The sequence below is a fragment of the Carettochelys insculpta genome, chromosome 7 (assembly GCF_033958435.1).
Source record: "Carettochelys insculpta isolate YL-2023 chromosome 7, ASM3395843v1, whole genome shotgun sequence".
Classification (NCBI taxonomy): domain Eukaryota; kingdom Metazoa; phylum Chordata; order Testudines; family Carettochelyidae; genus Carettochelys; species Carettochelys insculpta.
Window position 1 is genome coordinate 228,065 of NC_134143.1, and position 25,358 is coordinate 253,422.

The following is a 25,358-nucleotide window of genomic DNA, read 5'->3' on the forward strand; positions in this document are numbered from 1 at the left end:
CAGTACTTGTGAGAGACCCTGAGGAGACCTGGACTTTGTGCAACACACTTATACACACTTATACACACCTACACTTATACACCCTTGACTCCATCTGCTGGGCAGCAGACTGTGAGGTAAATTGGGGTAGTGACTGCAACCTCTGGTACATGGTGAGAAGGCTTCCACCCTCCCCCAGTGTCATGGGTTCACATCACATCCCCTTCTAGGCAGTTTCTTTCTTGCATTGATATTGATTTTCTCAGCCAATACAGCAGCTCTCTCCCAGCTTGCACTGATGTCTTGGCCTTTGGTAGCACATGGCTGTTCTTGTTCTCCGATTTGGTCGAAGCAAAGACAGTGCAAATGGATAATTTCATCCTCTTTGGAGTGTGGCAGAGGATTTTCTTCTCTTCATTTCTATCCTCACCTGCCCAAGGAGGAGAGAAGAAAACTTTTCCCCAGCTGACTGTCCCCCTTCAGTGCTCTGCAGCTTCAGGGCTTTCTGCATTCGCTCCAGCTGTGCACTGGGCATGTACATGAGCTATGATTATCCAGGGGACGGTGAGAAATGTGGAGCTCGGTGCTCACCCGACTCACTTACACAAGGACAAGAGATGGAGAGTTCAAAAGTGTGATGGGAAAAGTGTCATTGAGAAGGGGAAGGTGATGGTTTGTGTTAAATAAACCTGGGGCCTGCCGGAGGGGAGGTGGCAGCCTGGCTGGGGTGTCTGTGGCTGTCTGCAGGGCAGGCATGACGGTGACCCCCTGAACAGTATGGAACATACATGCTATTGGGAGAAAGCTTTTGCACATGCTGGGGACAGGAGCGGAGCAGTCACTGAAGCAGGCAGCTTGTGCGCCATTACCTGTGCATGGGCTTAGAGCTGGGTAGAGCAGTAAAGGTGGAACAAGCCTGCACTGCTGTGAGGAAAGGGACACTGAGGCAGTCCTACTGAGGAGTTTAACTCAGATTGCAAGAGGCAGAGTCCTGAGCTCTGTGCTTTACACCAGAGGACCGGCTGCTTGTGTATAACTGACTCTTCTCTCCCCCAGCTTACAAGCTGCACTCTGCCTTTATGGCTTGTTTGCATCTGCTCCCTCTCCTGGGCCTGGCAGGGCTGTGACTGTGCTGCTGGGCCTCCTGTGCACTGGGGCTGCAGCCTGGGATCACCATGTCTGCCTCTCCTAAGTGCTGTGGGTGCAACCAATGGCAAGAAGAGAATCCATTGAGGGTCTTGCATTTTGCTGTCCTGGTTTGTTGAAGGGGTCCCTGGGTGGTGGCAGGAAACATTGAGCAGATATGAACATTGTTGGTTGGAAGGTTTGTCTCTGTTTCTCCTCCTTGTGAGAAAGGCAAATTGGAGAAGCTATTGCACCACTGCTACTGATGAAGTTTTTAGAAGTGAGAGGGTTTGATTGACTCCAAAGGGCGCTGTATGCTAATCAGGAGGGGTGTGTCTGCAAACAGCCACATGCAACCACCTCTGATACACTGCATCCCAAAGCGGGTGAATTGGGCTTCAGCGAAAGGGGTGACTGGTTTTAGACTTTTGTCCCTTAGTTCGAGGAGGGTGGAAGCAGCTGTTTGAAAACGTTCCCCATGGGCAGGAAGCTTGTGCCTGTTCTGCTGGGTGTGCAGCTGAGGAGCATGTGGTTAAGACTGTACTTTTAGGAGTCTTTTCTGTAGTGTTTAGCTAGAGAAGTGCATGTGGGTGTTTTTGGTCTTGCCAACCATGATGATGAATTGAAGTGTTCCCTTCTGAGCATGAGGTAAGCAGGTAGTGCTGCTGTTTGCTCTTGATGACTGTTCTTGTTTTCTCTTAAAAACAAGAAAAAAAGAACCTAGTCTGAGTGGTTGGTTCTTATTGTAAAGTTTAAAAGAAGTTTTTAGAGTGGGGAGAATTGCGTTAGCTGTTTTTACATGAAATTTTCAGGAGCAGATAGAGTGAAAATGGTGTTTAAAAGTTTCTGTTTCTTAGTTGTTAAAAGAATTTTATCCTTTTTTGATGTACACACACATTTCCTTTGTTACACTATGCTGCAATCTTCACATGGGGACCTGGTTCTGCTTTTCTATCCTTTTCTCCGTGGCTGGCTGAGTCTACACCACAGTGTGATGTCAAAAGGCAAACTTTCCAAAGCCACCTTCTGACAGATCAGCGTTCGAAAGTGAGCATCCACACGCCCCAAGCGAAAGGAGATTGTGAGCCGCTCTTTGAAAAGACCAGGCCCTTGGTTTGCAAGGAAGCAACCACATGTCATAAGGTGCTCTTTTGGGAGAAAAGGGCCAGAAAATGCCGTGGCTGCGCTAGCAAGGCAGATAAGCCCTTCTGGGGGCTTCAGCCTGGTGCTCCTTTAAAGGGCTCCTCCAAAACACACTCATTCTGCACATGCCAAGGGCTGGCTTGTACCCAGAGCACCGAGAACTCAACCACATGTAGAAACCACTTGGTGGCACACAATGGCCCCCAGAGACTCCCTGATGCCCGACCCATCCAGGCCATGGTCAGCCTGTAGGCACTGCTCCGAGCTGCCACCCTCCAGCAGCTCCAGGGGTCTAGCCTAATGGCTGCCCTGGCACAGGCCACTGCCTTGGGGCGACGCTTGTTCTCCCTCCCCTGGGTTGTCCGGCCCTGTGGGACGAGCCCTCCAGCAGCGAGTGATGGGACAGGCTGGTTCTGGGGGACTGGAACGACACCCGCTGGCTCCACAACTTCAGTATGACAAAGAGGATATTGCTGGAGCTAAGTCATTGGCCCTCCCCGGCCCCCAGCACCATGACACACAGGTGCACCCACACTCCCCTTGCACAAGGGGGTAGCCATTGCTGTGTGGAGGCTCACTACCCTGGACAGCCACCAGTCATTTGGCCATCAATTGGGGGTGGGCAGGGCCACCATTGCGGCTGTTCTGCTGGAGGTAGGGCATGCTTGGGGCACCTCCCCACCATGGGGAGGAGGGCTACCAGGCAAGGGGGACCCTCAGAGACAGGGGAGAGGGACAGGGTGGGGTGGCAGCGACTGGTGGGGGGAGGGGAAGGGGATGCATGGAGCACCCCACCACACACACATGGACATGTTCTCCCCCCACACCATTCAGGTCTTCTGGGCAATCAAAAACAACCTACTTTACTGGGTTCTCCATGTCTGGGATCTGAAAGTCACCCTAATGGGGCTGAGAAGCTGGACTTCCCCAAGTGCTTCAGGGCTCTGGATGGGACCCACATTGCTATCCAGGCCCCAGAATGCAGCACAGGCATCTTCATCAATTGCAAGGGGTACCATTTTGGGGTGCTCCAGACCTGCGTGGACACCAAGGGGCAATTTATGGCATTCTGTGTGGGTTTGTCTGGGTGAGCCCACAATGCAGGTATCTTCCAACTCATGGCTCTGCTGCAGTATGCGGGAGAAGACATCCATCCCAACCTGGGAGCTACCAAATGGGGACACCACTAGCCCCCCTATATAATTCCCAATGCCATTTACCCCTTGCATCAGTGGCTGATGCGGCCCTACATGGGACACACTGAGCCCAGTCAGGACATTATTTAGTTCCTAAACTGGGCTTGTAATATTAGGTATCTGAAGGGCACTTTCAGGGCCCCCTCAGGATACTGGAGGTCATCCCGCGCAATGTACCAGATGTGGTGGGTACATGCTGCTCCCTCCACAACACTGTGGAGGTAAAGCAAGAGCCGTTCATGCAGGGGTGGGTTTTGAGTGTGGCCACGGCTCCAAGCAGCTGGCTGCTTTCCCATGCTGTCAAGAACAGAGGGTCAGGGTGCAGGTCAGTAAGTTCCTCTGGGACGCCTTTGTCCGGAGGCCCATGTGACCCCCCAACATACAGCCAGCACCACAACTCCCTTCCCACGCACCCACTTCTCACTATCAACCCCCCCCGACACTCCCATACCCTCCTGGTCTCCCAGTAGACACCAGGGACACGGGAGTGTTGATAAAGAAAGTATTTCATCAAACTCTGGCAATGGATTCCAAACTGCATAAAGATACCTGTAAACGATTAACAAGAGGGATGGGGGACTATAGACAATGGGGTCCTGGGGTGGGCAGTGGGGGCAATGGAACTTAGAGGAGGTCTTGGAGAGGGGGTGGGGTAACAGAACTCAGAAAGGGCTCTGGGGAGCGGGTGGGAGGCCACAGTCCATATTCTCACAAGGGCTGGGATGGAGCTGGGACCATTAGGAGGTGGGGACAAGGAAGGGGTCCAGTGGGCTCAGGCTTGGGCTCACTGGGGGCTACAGGAAGGGAGGGAGGGGATGGGGGAAGGCTGGGTGGGAGCAGGGCAGCAATGTCAGGGACTGTGGGTGGATGGGTGGGGGGAACTGTGGGACCCTGTGAGGGACATGTGGAGGGATGAGCTGCAGGGGCTGTGGGAGGGACTGGTGATGGGGTGGGAGGCTGAGCCAGGCACGTGGTCACAGCCTGTGTGAGGGTGTCCAGGGTGCCTGCCACCCAATCCCAGGCCTCCTGCTCCATCACCAGCCTCTCCTGCGTGACAGCAGTCACGTCCTGCAGGGTGGTGGTGTGAGCAGTGACAGCAGCAGCTTCCCCCTCCCCACAGTGGCACCAGAACATGCCCCAGCTCTGGCCCCATGTGGGTGCTCTTAGGGGTGCAGTTCCAGCCCCCTCGCCCTCTGGTGTGTGCCTTTCTGGCTTGTGTACAGGCCTTGTCTGGCCCCTGGATGGTGCAGCTCTGGAGACAGAAGGGGACCCAGGGAAAGGCCATCAGTACCATGACCTGGCCCTGGGGGCTGTGTGCCCCACTCCACCTTGTCCCCCCATCTGGCCCGGGGTTCCTGAGGGATCTGTGTGGCTGGGGGGTCCCTGCATGGGTGGGACATATGCGGTGTAGGTCAGCCTCCCTCCCTGGGCATGCAGCCTGTGGTGCTGTCCTCAGGGGCAGGTGCTGAGTGTTGCATGAGGCCCCCCACTGAGGCTCAGGGAGCACGGCCATGTGGGGTGCATCCAGACTGGAGCTGGTGGCTGTGTGAGTGGGCCACTGCTGGCCTCCCGTCGCCTTCTGCCAGGCATCCAACATGCACGAAACTGACCTTGGTGTCCCTAGAGGAACTCAGGGGAGGCTCAGGTGGAGGGGGCCCAGATGGAGACCTCTGAGGACACAGAGATGATGAGGGCCTCATTGCTGGAACCCCTGTCATGGCTCTGGGCTTCTGTTCCTGTGCCTGTTGGGTGGGAGCTGCTGCCTGATACTGGTCCTGACACCTCCTGCAGCCCCCTGGCAAGCGCCATCTGAGCTGGTGGTGTGTAGGACGTGGGTGGTCAGTGCTGCCTCCTTGGGTCCCAGGCGGCCGTTGAGCTCCTGGAAGTGGGGCAGGTAGCGGCCACTGCCCCTCGAGTGGCTGGCCTCATCCTGGGCCTGGCAGTTGGCCTGCCACAGTTCCTTCACTGTTCTCCGCAGTAGTTCAGCTGTTCAGGTGGGGTGACCCTCGGAGCTCAGGCCAGAGAACAGGTGGCTGAAGGCTGCAGCATCCTGGCACCAGCCAGTCATGTGGAGCAGCAGCTCCTCATTCCCCAGTGTCAGAAGTCCTTAAACTCCGTCTCACTCCAGGAGGGGCCCTCGTCTGCATCCCCTGGCTGGGCTCCTGACACACCTCAGATGGGTTGAAGGGGGGTCTGGGGGATACAGGGCTGTGGTCATTGGTCATGGATTGCCACATGCAACTTTCACCAGGGCAGAATGATCCCCCTCCCCCACCATCTGCTGCCCCAGGGCCACAGTTCCCTCGAATGTTCCCTGGGGACGTAGAATACATTTTGCTCTGTGCACCAAGGCCTGGGCAGATGTGCACTTCCAAGAGAAACACCGGCTGCTGCCTGTGGGGCTCTGCTAATTAGCTAATTAGCCAGGCAGCACCTGCATCTCTCCTGAGCAGCCGCGCAAGCACACAGCTTCCAGGGACACTGCCGGGACCAGGGCTGAGGAAAGGGGAGGGCAGCAAACCCCACCAGCTGTCTGGCAGTGTTCCTGACCAGCCTCGGCCCACGGAGCATTCACCAGGGTCTCTATCCTGTAGGCAGCAACAGTTACACAGCTGTGATGGCTGAGTGATTAAAGTGTTGGACTACAAATCCAATAGGATTTCCCTGTGCAGGTTCAAATCCTGCTCACAGCAAGGGCTGTGTTTTAGTCACATCCTGGAACCAGGACGCGACAGCAGCACACACCCTGAGACACTGCCCAGGGGCTGTCTGTGACCAGTGTGTGGAAGAGGTCAGGGGAGTCTGTGCCTGGGGGAAATGCTGACCCTGGGATGTGGTCACTGCTCTGGCTGCTGCTGGGCCCAGCCTGTTTCATATGTCGGCCCAGCAGTGCGACACTCACATGTGTAATGCCCTGGCAAGGAGTGGGCAGCCCTGGTTCAGCTGCAGCCAGTGATAGGGCAGCTGCCTCTAAGGGAAGGGCCTGTTCCCAAGGCTGGCTCAGGGGCTCTGGTCTCTCCCAGCTCCTGAGCTGTGCAGTACACAGCTGGGAAAGGGACGGACACTTGCCCAAGGGGGAATGAAAGTCACAATCTCCTCTCTGCCCCAACAGCAATAGACTGATCTACACAACCAGACACAGGCCAACATCCCTTCCTATGGTTCTCCCACAGGTTGTGGGGACCAGCTTAGTGTCAGGCCAAAAAGGGGGCACAGCATAAAAACTGTCATCACCCCTGTTCTAGGGGCAGCCTCCACAGCTGGGAGACCCCAGCTCCTCTGCTCTCTGGGGCAGAGTTAGTGATGCTCCTTTGCATACCCACAATGCATTGCGTGGTGTGTCCAGAGTCCCTCATCCACGCGCTGCCTTTGCTCCTGGAGCCTCTGGTTCTGGTGCTGAAATTCGGCTGGAAGCACCTCTGGGCAATGGGCTGCACAAAGGGGAGGCTTTGCGGATTGTCTGTGTCATCACTGTGATGTGAGAAGAACTTGCTTTCTCCCCGCTCCAGCTCCTTCACTGGGTTTGGTGTGTAATTTTTTCTTTGCTTGTGTATTTTTTTTTTTTGTTTCTTTGAAACAACTTTTGTGCAGAGAGACATATAAGATTTTTTACCCAGTTTGTGGTTGATGTGTGTTAACATCTTGAGTTTTATGTGTATTTTCTTGAATGTTTCTTGCTGTTTTATACCATTTGTTTTTCAAATATATTTGCTATGCTGTGTGGATGATTCTGTGATTTTATTAAACTTTTTTTCTGCTGTATAATTTTTGCCCTTTTAAGCACTGGGTCACTGTATTCTGGAGGAGCAGGCTGGGTAGGTAGTAGGCTGAGGGCTCTATCTGTGTCAAAGGAGACACATTGTAAAAGAAGTCAGAGGGTTCACTCTTTCCAGGAGAATGAGGCACTTTCTAGCACAGGGCTCTTCTGACCCCAATAGGCCCCCTGCCGCCCACCCCTGCAGTGAGGGAAACAAAAGTTTGTGATCAAGAGAGTGCATATGAACAGGACGGGAGGTGTTACAAGGCAGGTCACAGGAATAGAAAGCCTTCAGAAGCCTTCTTCCACGCCGTGCTGGGGAGTTTGCAGCCTGGAAAGTCCCTCTGCAGCACACCCCCAGCTGGGGCAGGTCATTCAGTGCTTTTCTCAGAGCTCTGTTTGTACAAAGGTTTACCCAGAGGGCAGGAGCAGGAGCCTGGGAAAGATGCAGCTCCCTCTGACCTTCCTAAGCTATCAAAAGGCGGGGAGAGGGGAGCCGCCGCTCTGTCCAACGAGGCCCGTCTGCATGCGTCGGGGCGAGCGCCTCCCGAGCGGATGGCATTTCAGGGAAGAGGCAAAAGAAGAAAGTGGAGATTCTGTAGCCCACTGGGCTCTCGTGTTAGCCAGGCCTGCAAAATGGCTCCCACTTGAAATCAGACAGAAACACGGCATCTCATCCTTGCTCATCCCTTTCCTCTTCTTGCAGGCGCTTCTGTTTCCCCCGCCGGCCTGTGCTCTACCATCACCTCCCCGCCCAAGAGAACGCCCCTTGGTGCCATCGGGGGCAAACTAGAAGCAAAAGGCCAATCAGCTCTTCCTAACAGCTTTCAGCCTTGGCCTCCTCTGCCCTTGGAGGCCAGCTTTTCCCCCGGCCTGTTTTCCTATACTTGCCAAAGAGGAACTAGAGGAAAGAAGCAAGTGCCACTAAGAAAGATGGCGTGGCTTTCGGCTCCAGACCCAGCGCCAAAGCTGCAGCTGAGCCCCCATTGCTCTCCTGTCGCCTCCGCTCAAGCTCCAGGGGAGAATCCAGGTCTCGATGGAAAAGGCTGGACGGGAAATTGTCTGTGGGTGTCCAGCAAGGTGAAGGGAGGGCTGGTCATAGTGTGATAGACCTCAGTGGGAATTTTGGGAAGGCCAGCTGGGGCTTCCAAACTGGGTGTGCGGCTGGGTTTGTTGGCTTCCATCACAGTGGTTTTCTCTTCTGAGGTGTGGTGCTTTTTGTGGGGGGAACTCTTATCCCAACATCACACCTCATGCAGGAGCTGTTGCTCTTTGTGCCAAGGCATGTGGCTGGGATCCAGGACTCAGGACCCTTTCCCCAAATGTACATATTCCCCTCCCACCACACACATCTGACACTGTTCCACTTCAGACTCTGCAGCCTTCACTTTCCCTGGTTGTTGCCTCAAACGGCTTGCACATGTGGGGGGTTAGCTCAAGCGGTACCTCCTCCCCTTTCAGGTGAGGCAAGAGTCGGTTCCAGGTCCATATTCTCACACTGCTGGTTTTCCTTTCCCAGTAGCCCGGAATTGTCAGCCTGCAAATGTCTCTCTCTTCTGCAATGTTGGCCTCCCTCTTACTAACATCAGCCACAACAAACTTGTTCAACCTAATTTTGTCATACAGACATAGCCAGAGGCATTTGAACCAGGCTGAATGGGATTTCTCGGGTGCCACACGAGTCTCTGCTAAAGTGTGTCTGTGTTTGTTTGGCTTTGGTAGTGGATTCCTGTTTCTATAACTTTCTTGCTTCCTCGAGAGGGAGTTCTTGAGGCCATAACAGGTGGCAAGGAAATGAGAAGCGGAGAAAGCCAATGGAGCTGCTGTGGAGTGCTGGTGCCCTTGGGAGAGTGATCCTGCTGCTCCTACCTGAGTAAGGAGTGCTGTGCAGTGAGGGCTGGTAGCTCTGGGAGGCTGGGTCCAGGGATGTCCAACCCTCACCTGCTCTGCTTTCTTCCTCATTGGTTTATTTTTCCTTTCATGAAACTTTGAGGGATAGTGGGGAATAACAGTCAAAAAGGATCTGGGAGTTGGAGTGGACGAGATGCTGGACAAGAGTCCACAGTGTGCCCTTGTAGCCAAGAAACCTAATGGCATATTAGGTTACGTCAAGAGGAGCGTTCCCAGTAGATCCAGAGAACTGATTATTCCTCTTTATTCGGCTTTGGTGAGGCCGCATCTGGAATACTGTGTCCTGTTCTGGGCCCCCATTTACAGGAAGGATGTGGATACACTGGAGAGGGTCCAGCGGAGGGCGACCAAAATAATTCGGGGGCTGGAGCAAATGACTTTTGAAGAAAGGTTGAGGGAATTGGGACTTTTTAGTCTGCAGAAGAAAAGACTGAGGGGGAACTTGATAAGAGCCTTCAACTTACTGATGGGAGGTTGCAAAGAGGCTGGAGAGAGGCTGTTCACAGTGGTCACGGATGGCAGAACACAGAACAATGGACTCAAGTTGCGGTTGGAAAGGTCCAGGTGGAACATTAGGAAAAACTTTTTCCACTCGGAGGGTGGTGAAGCATTGGAATGGTCTCCCCAGGGAAGTCGTGGAGTCTCCATCCTTGCAGGTGTTTAAGTCTCGCCTTGACAAAGCCCTGGCAGGGCTGATCTGGTGGGTTTGGTCCTGCTCCAAGCAGGGGGCTGGACTCGATGATTTTTTTAGGTCACTTCCAGCTCTTTTGTTCTACGATTCTGTGATTCTACAACCACACACACTCAGAGCCTCCTACACTCACACGTTTACCCAGATGAACTCCCACTGCTCTTAGTGACAGCTCTGTGGGAAGCTTTACGATATATTTCAACAACAGAGAACAATTTTTCTCTTCTGAGCTGTGAAAACTACGTCTTTCTAAGGCTACGTCTGCACAAGCCAAACACTTCGAAATGGCCATGCAAATGGTCATTAACAAAATGGCCCACTCCATTAAAGTGCCGGCTGACAGCTCAGCAGCTCCAGCTCTAGCAAGAGTGTATCAGATTCACACTGGTGTGCCAGTTCGAGGGGACTGTAACTGCACCTGCTGAGTCGCATGGGAGGGAAACCGGCATCCATTGCGTCTGTGAGCTCCAGCTCAGACAGAGAACTTCTGCCTGGTTCTTCTTTCTCCTGCAAGTTGTTCAGGGACAGAGCTCATCAGCGCCCTTGCTAAGAAGCTGTAACATTCGCAAGTTCACCCTGGTTGTTGACACAACTTTTTGTTTCTGCCGCTGCCTAAAGCAGGGTCAGCCAGTCAATCAACTGCTCTGGGATGCTGCCAATAGGGCTGCAGAAAGGAGTCTCAGCTCGGGGCTGGACTTCATGGTGAACCGGACAGGGAGCTGCAGACAGGGGAGTTTCGGAGGCAGAGCAAGTGATCCTGCCGCGGCAGAAGCTACCAGGTGAGAGCGCTGGCTTTTGGGGCGGGTGAGTGAGTGAGTGCGTGAGTGAGTGCGTGTGCTTAACTGTTTGAATGTGAACTGCCATTTTGATTTCAGGTGGGTGAGTTTCAGTTTCAGTTTCTGAGGCGGGTGGGATGCCTGCGTCACCTTTGTTCCCTTGATTGCCTTCATCAGCCTTTCCCTGTGTGACTCCCAGGGGGGAGGGTCTGACGCAGGCCAGTCGGCTTTGAAAGTCAGAGGCAAGGGCGACCAGGGGAGAGACACGGACAGGGAGCTGCAGACTGGGACATGAAGAGGGAGTGTGACAGAGGGAGGCCTACGATGGTTAGGAAGACCCCCAACACCTGTGCGAACACGACTCCTGTCTCCTCCACCTGCGCCTGTAGCCAGACAGACTGCCTGGCCATGGATGCCTCTGCCCAGATGCTGGTGCGGCTTTGCAGGGACTGTGGCTTGCAGTTCCCACTCACTGATACCCAGGCTGGGGGCACCATCCAGCGTGAAAGGTGCTTGCTGGTGGAATCTCTCAGGGGGCAGGTGGGAGAGCTACAGGAGGAGGTAGCCAGGTTGAGGAGTACCCGACTCCACGAGCAGCTCCTGGATAGTATTCATGTGGAGACAGCTGAGGTGACTGTCCCAGGACACAGGACGGCTGATAAACCACTGGTGGCGGAGGAGACAGATCGGGGGGACACTGGCAGCTGGTTACTGCTGGCAGCAGGCAGTGTTCCACCCCTGCTCCGAACCCTCCCACCGTGGTACTCGGAAACCGTTACGCGCTGTACTTGATACAGGAGACAAAGAATCGCCCCACACAGCAGAGGAGAAGCCTTGTGCCCCACGGCTGGGAAGTCTGCTGCCACCATTGCGAGGAGGAAGTGCAGACTAGTGGTGCTTGGGACTCTCTTCTAAGGGGGATGGAGGAGCCCATCTGTCGCCCTGACAGTTCATCTCGGGAGGTGAGCTGCCTGCCGGGGGCCCGTATCCGAGACATTACAGAGGTGTTGTCGAGGATTATCCGTCCGTCTGACTACTATCCTATGCTTCTTATCCATGTGGGCACTAATGATACGGCAAGGTGTGATGCTGAGCAGGTCAAGAGCGACTTCAGGGCTCTGGGGGCACGGGTGAGGGAGTTTGGGGCACAGGTGGGTTTCCTTCCAGAAGATCCCCGCAGGCCGCACGTCTGCACGTGTACTTCGGAGTCAGGAAGAGCTTCTTCTGGACTCCGAACCATGTGCTGATATGCTAATGAGGTGTGGAAAATTTGCATCCATGCCTCATTAGCATTTTCCAGATAACTCATTAGCCTGAGGCTTCCAGAAGATGCGGCACGTGTTGACACAGCCAAAGGCTATGTCTGCACAGCAGCATTATTCCTGAGTGAGGTATTCCAGAATAGCCGATTCCAACATAGCACAGCTACACACAATATGGATTTCAAAATATGGCTCAGCTATTTTGACATACAACAGCTGCAGACACTGAAGCCTATTCTGAATACAGTCATTGGAAGGCCTATGGCTTATTTTGAACGAGGCGCTATTCCCCCTCTACACAGTCCCTATGTCAAAAGAGCTTTTTGAAATATTCAAAATAGCTGTAGTCATGACCCCAAGACACACTCAGCCAGGGCTCTGCTCCCTCTCTCTCTCTCTCTCTCTCTCTCTCTCTCACTCTGTTTCCTTTGACATCCTGGCCTAAGGCAGGAAAAGTCTTTTCTTGTCCTCAGCTCTCGTAGAAGTGAAGAGAGGAGAAATTGGTATTTCCATCATCCTCAGAGAGTGGAAGAGGATTTTCTTCTCTTCAATTCTATCCTCACCTGCCCAGAGAAGAGAGAAAATAACCCTTCCCCAGCTGACCGTCCCCCTCAGCACCTCTGGGGCACCTGGCATTGGCTACTGTCAGCAGACAGGACACTGGGTTAGAGGGACCTTTGTTCTGACCCAGTATGGCCGTTCTTATGTCTTATGTCTTTCCACATCAGCTCCATCTGTGCACTGGGCCTAGACATGAATTACGTATATCCAAGGGACGGTAAGGAAATGGGGAGCTCAGCATTCATGTTCCTCACTTACACAAGGACAATAGATGGAGGGTCAAAAAGGTGATGGGAAAAGTGTTACTGAGAAGGGGGAGGGGATGGTGTGTGTTGAAGGGCTGGATGGAGATTTCTGCTTGGAGAGTTCTGATTCTTCACACCTGACACTTGTCTAGCCAGGGCAGTCAGGGCAGGTGAGCATCAGTCACGAGATTGTTCTCACATGAAAGGGCACCAGAGGCTCTGTGTAGTTATTTGGAAAGAACAGAAAGAGGGGAACTGCTGGCTGGGTATTAAATATTCAGGAGTTTTCTGCTGCCAGTTTTCTTGAGAAGCCGGCAAACTCCCACAGCCTGGTGGTGACGGCATTTCTACCACTACTCCACTGGAGCAGAGCAGCCCCAGGAGGCCTTGAGTTGCCTCAGCCCCCAGGAGGCAGCTTGACTTCACTCTTCTCCTCCCACTTCTCATTTCTGTGTGTTTAGATCTGTTTTGGAGACACCTGAAGCTCCTGGTGACCAGCTGCTTTGCTCTCCCCTTGTTCTGGGCCCCTTTGACCACAGTAAGGGGTTGCACAAAAGCTATCTGAAAGCTTTGACCAACAGATCTTAGCTCACACCAAGCACCACAGGTTAAAACTCCAACACCCCCCATCTCACCAAGGAGCAAATCATCCCCTCTCTCCAATTCAATCAGAGCACTTGCTGGGGGAAGAGGAAGTAAGAAGCAAAGCTGTGCTAGCTGGGAATTGAACCCAGGCCAACTGCATGGGAAGCAGCCATGCTAACCACTACACCACCAGCACCTCTTTTGGCAAGAGGGGGGCTAAAAGGGCAACATGCAGAAATATGAATTACTGAGCATGTGGTTTCCACCCCACCCCGGTTCTTTTTTCATTAGTTGTAGGCATCCTTCGATCCCAAGGGATCCTGGGTTTGCGCCCCAGCTGGACTGATCCGCGCAGTGTCTCCTGTGGCTGTGCAATCCAAGGCGGGAGTGGCAGTCCTTTCCGCACAGTGAGCAGCAGGAGGCAGACGTCGCTCTGGGGTCACGGGCACGGACCTCTCTGAGGGCTCTCCTGCCTTCCGCTTCCTTCACCAACGTAGTTTCATACATAACAAGAGCTTCCTTCACTCTCTGTTTCCAGACATGCCTGTCTGAGGTGAGCGAATGCCAGGTGTTCGCACTGATAGAGAGAGCACTGAGGTCACACTTGCACGTGTCCTTGTAGCGCAATTTAGGTCGCCCTTTCGGCCTCTTCCCAGATGCCAGTTGGCCGAAGAGGAGGCGCTTCGGTATTCGGCCATCCGTCATGCGTGAGACATGGCCCAGCCAGCGCATACGTCTCTGTTTGAGAAGGGTGAACGTGGAGGCGGTGCCCTCTCAAGCACTGCGCTACTGGGGACCTTGTCCTGCCATGAGATACCGAGTATGCGCCTACGGCAGCGCATGTGGAATGTGTAGAGCCGCTGCTCTTGTTTTGAGTGCAAAGTCCATGTTTCAACGGCGTACAGCAATGTGCTCAAAACACAGGCTGTGTAGACCTGCACCTTGGTGTGTACGGTGAGCTTATTGTTAGCCCATACTCTCTTCGTCAGCCTGGAGAACGTTGTGGCGGCTTTTCCAATGCGCTTGTTGATCTCGCTATCAAGTGACAAGTTGTCCGAGATCGTCGAGCCCACGTACACGAACTCATGGACGACTTCCAGTTCGTAGTCTTGCATGTTGGTAGATGGCTCGTTACCCATGTTTTGGCCCATCACCTGGGTCTTCTTTAAGCTGATTGTGAGGCCAAATTCCATACATGCATCTGCAAAGCGAGTTATGAGTGACTGCAGTTCCTGCTGAGCGTCAGCAGCGATAGCTGCATCGTCAGCAAAAAGGAACTCCCTTAGATGCTTCATAAGCACCCTGGTCTTCGCTCTAAGCCTCGACAATTTGAAGAGGTTGCCGTCCGTTCTCGTGCGGAGAGAGATGCCCTCTGTAGCAGTTCCAAAGGCATATTTGAGCAAAACTGCAAAGAAAATGCCGAACAGTGTTGAAGCCAGCACATACCCCTGCTTCACTCCGCTGAGAATCTCAAAGGGTTCAGATGTAGATCCGTTGTATATGACGGTCCCCTTCATGCCTTCATGGAAGGCCCTAATAATGCTGAGCAGAGCTGGGGGACAGCCAATCTTAGCCAGAATCGCGAACAGACCTTTTCTGCTGATGAGGTCAAATGCCTCGGTCAAGTCGATGAAGGCAATATACAGAGGTTTGTTCTGCTCCTTGCACTTTTCTTGTAGTTGCCTAACAGAGAAAACCATGTCTATGGTGGACCGTTCAGCTCTGAACCCACACTGAGACTCAGGGAAGACTCTCTCTGGAAGAACATTGAGTCTCTTCAGAACACCACGTGCAAATAGCTTCCCCATGGTACTGAGAATGGAGATGCCATAGTAGTTGTTACAATCGCTTTTGTCACCCTTGTTCTTGTAGACAGTAACAATGTTAGCATCCCTCATATCTTGCGGTACGCTGCCTTCTCTCCAGCATTGGCAGAGTATTCTGTGCAGCTCTGAAACTACGGTACCGTTGGCGCATTTGAGGATTTCTGAGGGAATACCGTCTTTCCCTGGGGCTTTTCCAGAAGACAGTGCTTTTAGCGCGTCGCTGAGTTCCTCCAAGGTGGGCTCAGCGTCGAGTTCAGTCATGGTGGGCAGAGGCTCGATGGCATTCAGGGCTCTCTCTGTAACTACGGTCTCTCTGGCGTACAACTGTGAGTTGTGTTCCACCCAGCGTTCCATCTGCTTGGTTCTGTCAAGAGGGACACTAAATTCCTACCAAAATAGTTGTAAAAGTCTCTGTTTGGTTCTGAGTGCTCAGAGTGGCAGCAGATGACACTGATTTTGAAAGGTAAGTGAGCCTGGGGTTGTGGGGAATTGAAGGCTAGCAGCAGTTTGGGGACATGAGTGGGAGGGAGGGTTCAAACCTGATGGCGGAAAGGGCCCATGGGGGCAGGGGGGTCAGCCAGCTGCAGGTTCAGTCTGTGGGGGGTTAAGGCTGCAGCAGTTCGGGTGCACTGGGCCGGGGTGGGGGGTTTAAGTTTCAGCGGTTTGTGTGGGGGGGATTTAGGTGCAGGGCTGGCGGGGGGTTGAGTTTTGGCAGTTCAGGGTGCAGGGGACAGAGTGGGGGTTATGTTTCAGTGGTTCAGGTGTGTGGGAGGTTTAGGTTTCACTGGTTAATGCACCTCAAGCACAACTCAAAATCCTGCCCCCTTGGCCCTGGCTCACCACACCCAGCCTTGTGCAGTCTCAGTTCAAGCCCTTGCATGGCTCTGGATCACCACCCACCGTGCAGCTCTGACTCACCCCCACCACGTTCAGCTCCAGCTCAATCCCCTGCATGGCCCTGGCTCAACTTCACCATCTGATGCTTTAACCCACCCCAGGCTTCATCCCACTACTCCCCTGCCATGGCCCCAACCAACAGCCAGGCTTAATCCACCTCAGCTGCCCCCCAGCCCCAGGACTTACCTTTCAAAAGGGGCTCCAGGAGCTCAGATGCTCCTGCTGCTTCCCCGGCTGCAGAAGGGGCCTTCTGCCAGGAAAACAGCCGGTTCCCAACTGACGCAAACTTCACGTCATGTGGGGGTGCTGGGAACACAATCCTGGCACAGCTGCAGAGACTGCTGGACTTGCTTAGCCATGTGATTAAGCCACAAACCAGCTCCCTGCTGTGGGGTCTGTGGTTGTGACCCCGCCCCCTTCCAAAGCACTGATCCATTAAGGACCTTGCTGTCTTTATTCTCTCCGTACAGGCACACGCTGCCCTGCAGACAGCACTTGGACTACTGACTGTGGCCGCAAGTTTACGCTGCCCTGTGAAACATAAAGGGGGTTCTGAATACACCACCCCTGACAAGACCATAAATATGAAAATACCATTTACTCCTTATAACATGAGAACGAGCATCACTGAATGAAATTAATGAGCACCAGTTCAACCAGAACCAAAGAGGAAGCATTTTTCACACAGCTCACAGCCAACCAATGGAACCCCTCACCAGAGGAGGCTGTGAAGGTCGAGATTAGTCCAGCATTCAGTCCAGCATTCAGAAGTCAGAGGAAAGCAGAAGGGAGGAGTCATCCCAGGCTGCAGCCCACCACAACTCCCCTCCTCTGGGAACCTGCAGCAGGGGGCTGCTAATGCTGACAACTCCATGGGGGGGCTTGAAAAACACAGAGTATGAAAGGCAGAGAGAGCCCTGGCCTGCAGACCCCCAGAAAGAGACTCCCACCCCCCAGGACCCTCCCACCACTAGTTGAGGAGCCAGGAGCACTGAGCTGTCAGCAGCTCTGCTATGAGTCCCTCTCAGCATCATGGAAATGCTTAAAAGGTACATGGTGGGTCACCTCTAACACACATGTGGACCAGTCCTGTCTGCGAACAGTAGCCAACCCCAAACAGGGGTGATAACAAGGGACCACTAAGAGTTGAACCCAGAATCCCCTGCTTACAAGACAGGTACTTTGGCCAGCTAAGCCTGTCTCCAGTCAAACTCTCCTGTCTGCCTGACCTCACTCCTTGCTGCCCCATCTGGGCCTGCTCAGCTCTGCTTGAGTGGAGATCCTGTAACGCAGAGGAGCCTGTGGAGTTTAACTCCCAAGGGGGGTGACTCTTTGGACAGGTCTGGGCTAGAAAATTCGGAGGTGTCACTCCATGACTCAGTGGTGTAAAAACTGTCCCCCCCCCAGTACAATGTAGACCTCCCCCAGTGCACATATCATCCTGGCAATCAGAGAGCTTTTGTGGTCCACGTTGCTTGGGGAAGGGCAGATTTAGAACTCCTAAGGACGAGGTGATTTCCAGCACAGAAACAAGAGCAGCTTCTGTGACAAATGATATGTTTTTCACAGGTCCCTCCCAGGGCATCCCTGGTCAGAGTCCTGCCAGCTGCTCATATTGGGGGTAACAATAAGATAAAGTCTTCCCCTTTTTTCACACACTCTCAGGCATTGCTTTTCTCACAGCTTAGTAAATAATATTTGCAGCCCAAGGCAAAGGGCACAGACCAGGCTTTCACCATGTGGGGCCGGAAGACCATGAGCATCAGGATGCCTGAGCTGGGTCCACAAGAGCCTAAAAGATGAGGTGCCTTGATTTTAGCCAAATACGACCACCACCACCAGCTTCGGCTGAATTGGAAACACCACCTGGGAAGTGAGACTAAGACCTTGTCTATATTACACCATTACGTTAACGTCAGCTGCCCTGCACTGACCTAGCTGTGGAAGTGACAACGATTCCTCAGCTCTCATCCCCTATTAGCCCTCCTCTACTTAAGATACCTTGATGACATTATTATGATTTGGACTCATGGTATAGAGACTCTAGAAGAATTCCACAGAGACTTTGACAATCTGCACCCCACCTTCAACTTATGCCTTGATTACTCCACGCAAGAGATACATTTCCTGGACACTACAGTACTAATCAAGCCTGGTCTGATCAGTACCACACTGTACCGGAAACCCACTGATCGCTATACTTACCTACACGCTTCTAGCTTCCATCCTGCACACATAACGAGAGCCATTGTTTACAGTCAAGCCCTCAGATACAATCGCATTTGCTCTGATGCAACTGACAGAGACCAAAAACTACAAGATCTCTACAAAATATTCATAAACTTGAATTACCCACCAGGAGAAATAAAAAAAACAAATTGACAGGACCAGACGAATAGCCAGAGACCAGCAACTCCAAGACAGGCCCAAAAAAGCCAAGAACAGAACACCACTGGTCATCACCTACAGCCCCCAACTCAAACCACTGCAATGCATTGTCAAAGACTTACAACCTCTCCTTAATTGGGATGCCACACTCCAGAAGGCCCTTGGTGACAGGCCTGTTCTCTTCTCCAGACAACTTCCCAACCTTACGAGGATTCTGACCAATATCTACAGTCTAGCCCGCAGGAACACCAGTTCTGGGACTTTTCCTTGCAACAAAGCCCGCTACCAGCTTTATCCACATATCTATTGTGGAGATACCATCACTGGACCTAACCAGATTATTCACAGAATCACAGGCACATTCTCATGTTCCTTTGCTAACATCATTTATGCCATCATGTACCAACAATGCCCGGGTGCTTTGTATATTGGACAGACTTCAAACTCTCTGTGACAAAGAGTTAATGGGCACAAAACAGACATCAAAACACTCCTGATCCACAAAACAGTTAGTCTACATTTTAATGGAGTGAGCCATTCTGTTAATGAGTGAAGAGTTTGCGTGTTATTGAAGAAGAATTTTCAGTCTGCTTTGGAAAGAGAAACTACAGAACTCTCTTTCATATTCAAATTCCACACAGTAACACTTGGTTTCAACCAGGATGCGAATTTTCTGGGATATTATAAGGGCTTTTTTGCATACTTGGTTTAATCTAATTCTTGACCCTCATCCCGCCCTGCCACTCTGCTCTCTTATTTGCTCACATTGATAGTTTTTTTTCTGATTTGTCAACCTTGATTACTGTTTTTGGTTCTCTGTGTCTAAAATATTGAGTCTTTTCTGGGCTGGCTCTGGTCTGAAGAAGTGGGTCTTTCCCACCAAAGCTCACCTCATAAATTCTTTTGTTAGTCTTTAAAGTGCTATTGGACTGCTTTTTTCTTTTCATTTCAATTGGTGCCTGTTGATTTCAGTGCCTCTCTACTTTCCTTTTACATCACCTGCACAGCTGGCAAGAAGGAACTTACCTGTCAGAGTCCTCTGTGCCTGATACCTGTCACATGAGAGCCTGTAAGAAAAGTGACAGATTGGGGAAGTAAAAGTGAGAGGGTTTGATTGACTCCAAAGGGCGCTGTATACTAATCAGGAGAGGTGTGTCTGCAAACAGCCACATGCAACCACCTCTGATACACTGCGTCCCAAAGCGGGTGAATTGGGCTTCAGCAAAAGGGTTGGTTGGTTTTAGACTTTTGTCCCTTAGTTCGAGGAGGGTGGAAGCAGCTGTTTGAAAATGTTCCCCATGGGCAGGAAGCTTGTGCCTGTTCTGCTGGGTGTGCAGCTGAGGAGTATGTGTTTAAGACTGTACTTTTATGGATCTTTTCTGTAGTGTATAGCTAGAGAAGTGTATGTGGGTGTTCTTGGTCTTGCCAACCATGATGATGAATTTAAGTGTTCTCTTCTAAGCACGAAATAAGCAGGCAGTATTGTTGTTTGCTCTTGATGACTGTTCTTGTTTTCTCTTGGAAGCAAGAAGAAGAGAACCTAGTCTGAGTGGTTGGTTCTTATTGTAAAGTTTAAAAAAAGTTTTTAGAGTGGGGAGAATTGTGTTAGCTGCTTTTACATAAAGGCTGTGTCTATACGTGCCCCAAACTTCGAAATGGCCATGCAAATGGTCATTTCGAAGTTTACTAATGAAGCGCTGAAATGCATATTCAGCACTTCATTAGCATGCGGGCGGCAGCGGGGCGCTTCGAAATTGACGAGCCTTGCAGCCCCGCGGCGCGTCCCGACGGGGCTCCTTTTCGAAAGGACGCCACCTTCTTCGAAGTCCCCTTATTCCCATGAGCTCATGGGAATAAGGGCACTTCGAAGTAGGTGGGGCCCTTTAGAAAAGGAGCCCCGTCTGGACGCGCAGCGCGGCTGCAAGGCTCGTCAATTTTGAAGCGCTGCTACCGCCCGCATGCTAATGAAGCGCTGAATATGCATTTCAGCGCTTCATTAGTAAACTTCGAAATGGCCATTTGCATGGCCATTTCGAAGTTTGGGGCACATGTAGACATAGCCTCTCTGGCAGTGCCGGGGTCAAGTCCTTCTCTGGGCAGCTGGCTGTTAATTTGCTTTGTGCCCCTGGAGCCCAAAGAGTCCTGCCTGAAGCTGGAGCAGTGGCCCAGGTCTCAGATTGTGGGGTGATGCCCTAGAAAGAAAAGCTCACTAGAAAGCTTTCCCAGCTGGCCATGATCGTACAGTGGTTAGTACTCTGCACTGTGGCTGTAGAAACCTTGGTTCAAATCCAAGTCGTGGCAGTGGTAATAGATGGCTGGTACTGCTTTTGCTTTCCCCAAAAGGGCGGTGAAGCACTGCAATGCGTTACCTGAAGAGGTGGTGAAATCTCCATCCCTGGAGGTTTTTAAGCCCTTTCTTGACAAAGCCCTCGCTGGGATGATTTAATTGGGGTTGCTCCTGCTTTGAGGAGGAGGCTGGACTCAATGATCTCCTGAGGTCCCTTCCAGCCCCAGGATTCTGTGGTTCTAAGCCCATAGCCACAGGAATGGGCCTGGAAAACACAGTGTCTGTCTGGTGGAAGCTTTGTGGGGCCAGGTGCTGAGAAAGCCCCGGGCAGAGAGAGGGAGTCCTGGGAGACACAGGATCTGCAGAGAAGCAATAAGGACACAGTCCATGCTGCCAGCTGAGGGTGAGAGGTGTCCAGAGGGCAATGCCAGCCAGCCCCAAAGGGTGAGGGGCAGGTGGGGAGGGCTGGAGCCATTGTTCAGGGCTCTGCTTCCTGCAGTCTGAGTTCAGTGTCAGAGGCACCTCCTGGGGCTGCCTTACTGAGGCACAGCCCTAAAGCTCTCTGAGCTGCTTCCCTCTCCTGTCCTGCACGAGAGTGAGTGGGGTGACTGGCGCCTGGTGGAGCCAGGTCTTTGGCCCAGCCAGATGGAAGGGTTCAGGCAATCGTTTGGTGCCCTGGAACTTGGCTGTGTGCCCAGAGATCCCTGGAGTCCTGATGCTGGTGTGATCTTGTGAGCCTGGGGCGGCCCTCCCTGGAAATGCCGTGTCTCTCCTGCTGAAGGCTCTGGTGCAGTGAGAAGTGATTTAAACTCCCCACTCGCATGTACACAGCGCTCTTCTGACCCCAATAGGCCCCCTGCCGCCCATCCCTGCAGTGTGGGAAACAAAAGTTTGTGACCAAGAGAAAACAAAGGAACAGGACGGGAGGTGTTACAAGGCAGGTCACAGGCATACAAAGCTTTCAGAAGCCTTCTTCCATGCCGTGCTGGGGAGTTAGCAGGCCTGAAAGTCCCTCTGCAACACGCCCCCAGCTGGGGCGGCTCATTCAGTGCTTTTCTCAGAGCTCTGCTTGTAGAAGGGTGACCCCAGAGGGGAGGAGCAGGAACCTGGGAAAGGTGCTGCTCCCTCTGACCTTCCTGGTGATATGTGGCTTGTGTTTCCTCTGTCCCAGCCACAAGCTGCCCAGCGTGTAGCCTGGAAGCCTCAGGCTTATGTGCATGGACATGGCCAAACCGACCTGCTGAGCCTTCAGCTGTACCCCTTGTTTTCCCAATGGGCCAACAAGATAGCAGGCGGTACAGGATGAGCCATCAAGCAGGCCAGGCAGCCTTCCAGGCCAAGCCACCCGAACCATTGGCTGCCCAAGCCCCACCCTGCTGGGGCCAGCCACCCACCCTCTAGCCTGAGCTGCCCGAGCCCCACACTGCCAGTAAGTTTCCCACCCTGTCATAATGGTCCTTCCTTTGTTCCTATATGTATGACCTTCAATTGGGCTGTACAGAAACACATATTTCATTGCACTTTGTTCATCAAGGTGTCCAGATTGGTTTGGGTTAGTGACCTGTCTGTACCCTTCATTGTTTACTGCTCCCGCAGTCTTTGCCTGTGTCTACACTACAAAAATAACCATGAAGTTGAGTATGGACACACACCAGACTGCGAAGCTGGGCACTTCTCCATCCCCAGGAATAGAGTAAAGACTTCGACGTTAGCTCCCAAAGGGCAAATGTGTGTAGACTCTCTGCTGCCTACTTCGAAGTCGTGCCTAACTTGGAAGTTAACTCTGAAGTTAGTTTCTAGTGCGGATTCACCCTTTGTGTCCTCTCTTAACTTGGTCCGTGATAATTTGATGTTTCCTTCCAGGTCACTCCTAAAAATGTTAAATAGCGGTGAGTCAAGAGTCCCTGTAAGGCCTCATGAGAAACACCCTCAGCTTGACTAGGACTCCCTGTTTACACTTACATTTTGAAACCAATTGGCGAGACAGTTCTTTTAATCCATGTCGTGTGTGTTATGTTTATATTGGATCATTCTCGGTTCTTAATCAAAATGTTGTGTGGTGCCAAGGCAAGTGCTTTACACCAGAATAAGTCAATTGTATCAACTCTATGATGTTATTCAACCAGCTTTGTAATCTGGTGAAAATCTCAGGTTAGCTTCACAGGAGCTGTTCTCCACAAACCCATGTGATTAGCATTATCTTCCTGTTATTTTTTATCAAGTCCCATACCAGAAGCTCCATTATTTTTCCTGAAATAAGTTTCTGGCAAACAGGCCTATAACTACCCAGTTCATTCTGTTTTCCCTGTTTAAACATTAGCACATTCACTTTCTTCCAGTTACTCACAATCAACATTCATAGTTTAGCAGGCTCCTTGGCTAGCTCCTTTAAAACTCTTGGATCTTTTCAGATTTGCTGCATTTAAAATGTCTAAACTTAGTAGCAACAGGTGGGCAAAGTAAGAGCTTTTATTGAATGAATGGATGCTCCTGTCACGAGTGCAGGGGACTGGACTAGCTGTCCTCTCGAGGTTCCCTTCAGTTCTGTGATTCTGTGTTGGTGAAAGAGACAAGCTTACGCACAAAACTTCATGTTTTTCTCCATTTCAATCTAGCAATAGACAAATACTGATTCTTTTTTAGCCTAAAGTGCTTAAATAACTCCCTCTTATTGTCCTTAAATTTGCTGCCCATAGAGTTTTCTTTATCATTCTGCCATCTGATTTCTATTTATTGCTATCAGTTCTTCTCCAGGCGGTTGCTCGTGTCCATTCAGTGGAGATGTGTGTGCCCTTGCTGCATGCGCAGGTGCAGCTGGTGTACTGAAGGTAGCTGGCCCGTGCAGGAGGTGCCCCTCCACAGAAATGTCAAAGCGTTACAGGTGGTTCACAGAGCGTGCGAGATCTTCCGCCCTCACCTTGCAGGTAAAGTGGTTTGGGTCTTCATGGACAATACAGCCATGATGTTTTATGTCAAGCACCAAGGGGGAGCTCAGTCCAGAGGGCTCCGTCAGGAGGCCGTCCGTCTCTGAGCCTGCTGCACCCAGCACGGCGGTCACTGGGAAGCCGGCCATCTCCGGGTGCGAGGAGTTCCTTGGCTGACCCGCTGGCAGACAGTTCTCCTCTCCTGGGCTCTGAGATGGCCCTATTGTTCTGGACTGTCTGAGGTCACCGCCTCCCCACCGCCTTTAACCAATCAGCTAAGGTCCTTCAACAGGCCCTTGTGATGTCACTGCCACACCCACCCCTGCCCTGCAGGGCTCATGTCCTGCCCCTGGCAGACCCTTGTGTAAACACCCCCTAAGGATCTGGAGCAAAAAAGGCACATAAGAAACCCAACAACTCCTCCCATCCTCAGTGCCCTCTGGGCTGCAACTCCGGCTCCCCTTACGTCTGTGCTGGGGAGCTGGAAGGTGTTGCTATGGGCAGCCCACGTCGGTCAGCCCCACTAAAGCTCATCACTTCATCAATTATTTCACTCGTCTTTAAAGTGCCATAGGGCTGTTGTTTGGTTTAAGATACAGGCTAACACAGCGACTTCCAGTCACCAAAGAGCACTCCTGAGAGAGGGGCACCCTGGCTTAACTGATTACCATATCTACCGCATAAGAAGGAGATCTGGGGTTTAATCCCTAGTGGTGTCTTGTTCTATGTGTAACCCTTCTATTAATGCCAGATGCCTGCCAGAAGGGCCCAGTTCAGCTCTTGTGGGGTTTTCCTGTCAAGGATACAACCAACTGGCTCGAGCCCCCGCCCAGTGGCCTGGGACAATTTCACGCCCCCCCCCGCCCACCGCTGGGTGCCTGTAAGGCTGTTTCTTCCCCCCCCAGCCCCGTCGCAAGCACAGAGTCTGAGATAGAAAAGGCTTGTTTAATGACCATAACCTACCCCAAGGTTACAGTGACAGACGCAGTGTATCTAAGCAAAGAAGAGACAAACCCCCTTCACCCAGATCCCATCCCCATATGCAGTAGAACCCAGTCTCTTGCTGGGGCTCTTGGCCCTTTACCCCACACACAGTTACAGGGTGAACCTTCTGCGGTGCAGTCCCAAACCCAGAGCCCGCAGATACATCACCAGGGCAGTACTAGCTGTCCACTTGTCTGCAGCCTCCCCTTCCTGCCACCAGCCACAGCCCACACTCGTCCAATGCCGCTTCTCCTACCAGCTGCCCACCAGTTGCCCTTGTCCCCTGCTGCTCCTACCAGCTGCCCACCCGCTGCTCTCATTCCTGCCTGCCAATCACCATCATCACTCTCAACCCCACTGCTTGGGATCACCCTAAGACAGAACCCTGTGATTCCAGCTCTGCAGGGCCTCAGCTGCCAGTCTGTGATTCCAGCTCTTCATAGTTCTCATATGAGGTTTCATAAACACCCTAGTATCCCACTCTACCTTTGAACAGATAGAAAGAATTAGTCAAAACGAGCTTATAGCTATATGGCCAAAACATAAGCAAGACCATGGCCTTGAACAAGCTAACTCTATCATTACCCTTCCTCTTCTTTTTTACAATGCTTTAAACCAGGGAGCCCTGTGTAATCAATGTCTGACACAGCTATGGCGACTGCCCTGTCCCCCACAACAACCCAGAGCATTGGCGAGAGCTCACAGCTCCCACACTGAGTGTCAGCTTCAATTGTGATTTTACAACTACGTGTTTACAATAGACCAAATCTCATGGCTGACTTGCTACCCATTAGGCTTTGCCTGAAAAGGTATCACACATG

General features: G+C 52.2%; 3 non-coding genes and 2 pseudogenes across 3 annotated transcripts; 4 read left to right on the forward strand and 1 right to left on the reverse strand.

Annotated features, from left to right (window-relative positions):
- The first annotated feature begins 1,638 nt into the window (after positions 1-1,638).
- LOC142016251 (small nucleolar RNA U3) lies at positions 1,639-1,838 on the forward strand (annotated as a pseudogene).
- Positions 1,839-6,054: 4,216 nt separating this feature from the next.
- TRNAC-ACA (transfer RNA cysteine (anticodon ACA)) lies at positions 6,055-6,136 on the forward strand. Its single transcript has one exon. It is a non-coding gene; the product is annotated as a tRNA-Cys (tRNA).
- Positions 6,137-13,355: 7,219 nt separating this feature from the next.
- Positions 13,356-13,427, reverse strand: TRNAG-CCC (transfer RNA glycine (anticodon CCC)). The gene has a single exon. It is a non-coding gene; the product is annotated as a tRNA-Gly (tRNA).
- Positions 13,428-19,696: 6,269 nt separating this feature from the next.
- LOC142016243 (small nucleolar RNA U3) lies at positions 19,697-19,896 on the forward strand (annotated as a pseudogene).
- A 675-nt stretch (positions 19,897-20,571) lies between these two features.
- On the forward strand, positions 20,572-20,643 carry TRNAH-GUG (transfer RNA histidin (anticodon GUG)). Its single transcript has one exon. It is a non-coding gene; the product is annotated as a tRNA-His (tRNA).
- Positions 20,644-25,358: the final 4,715 nt, after the last annotated feature.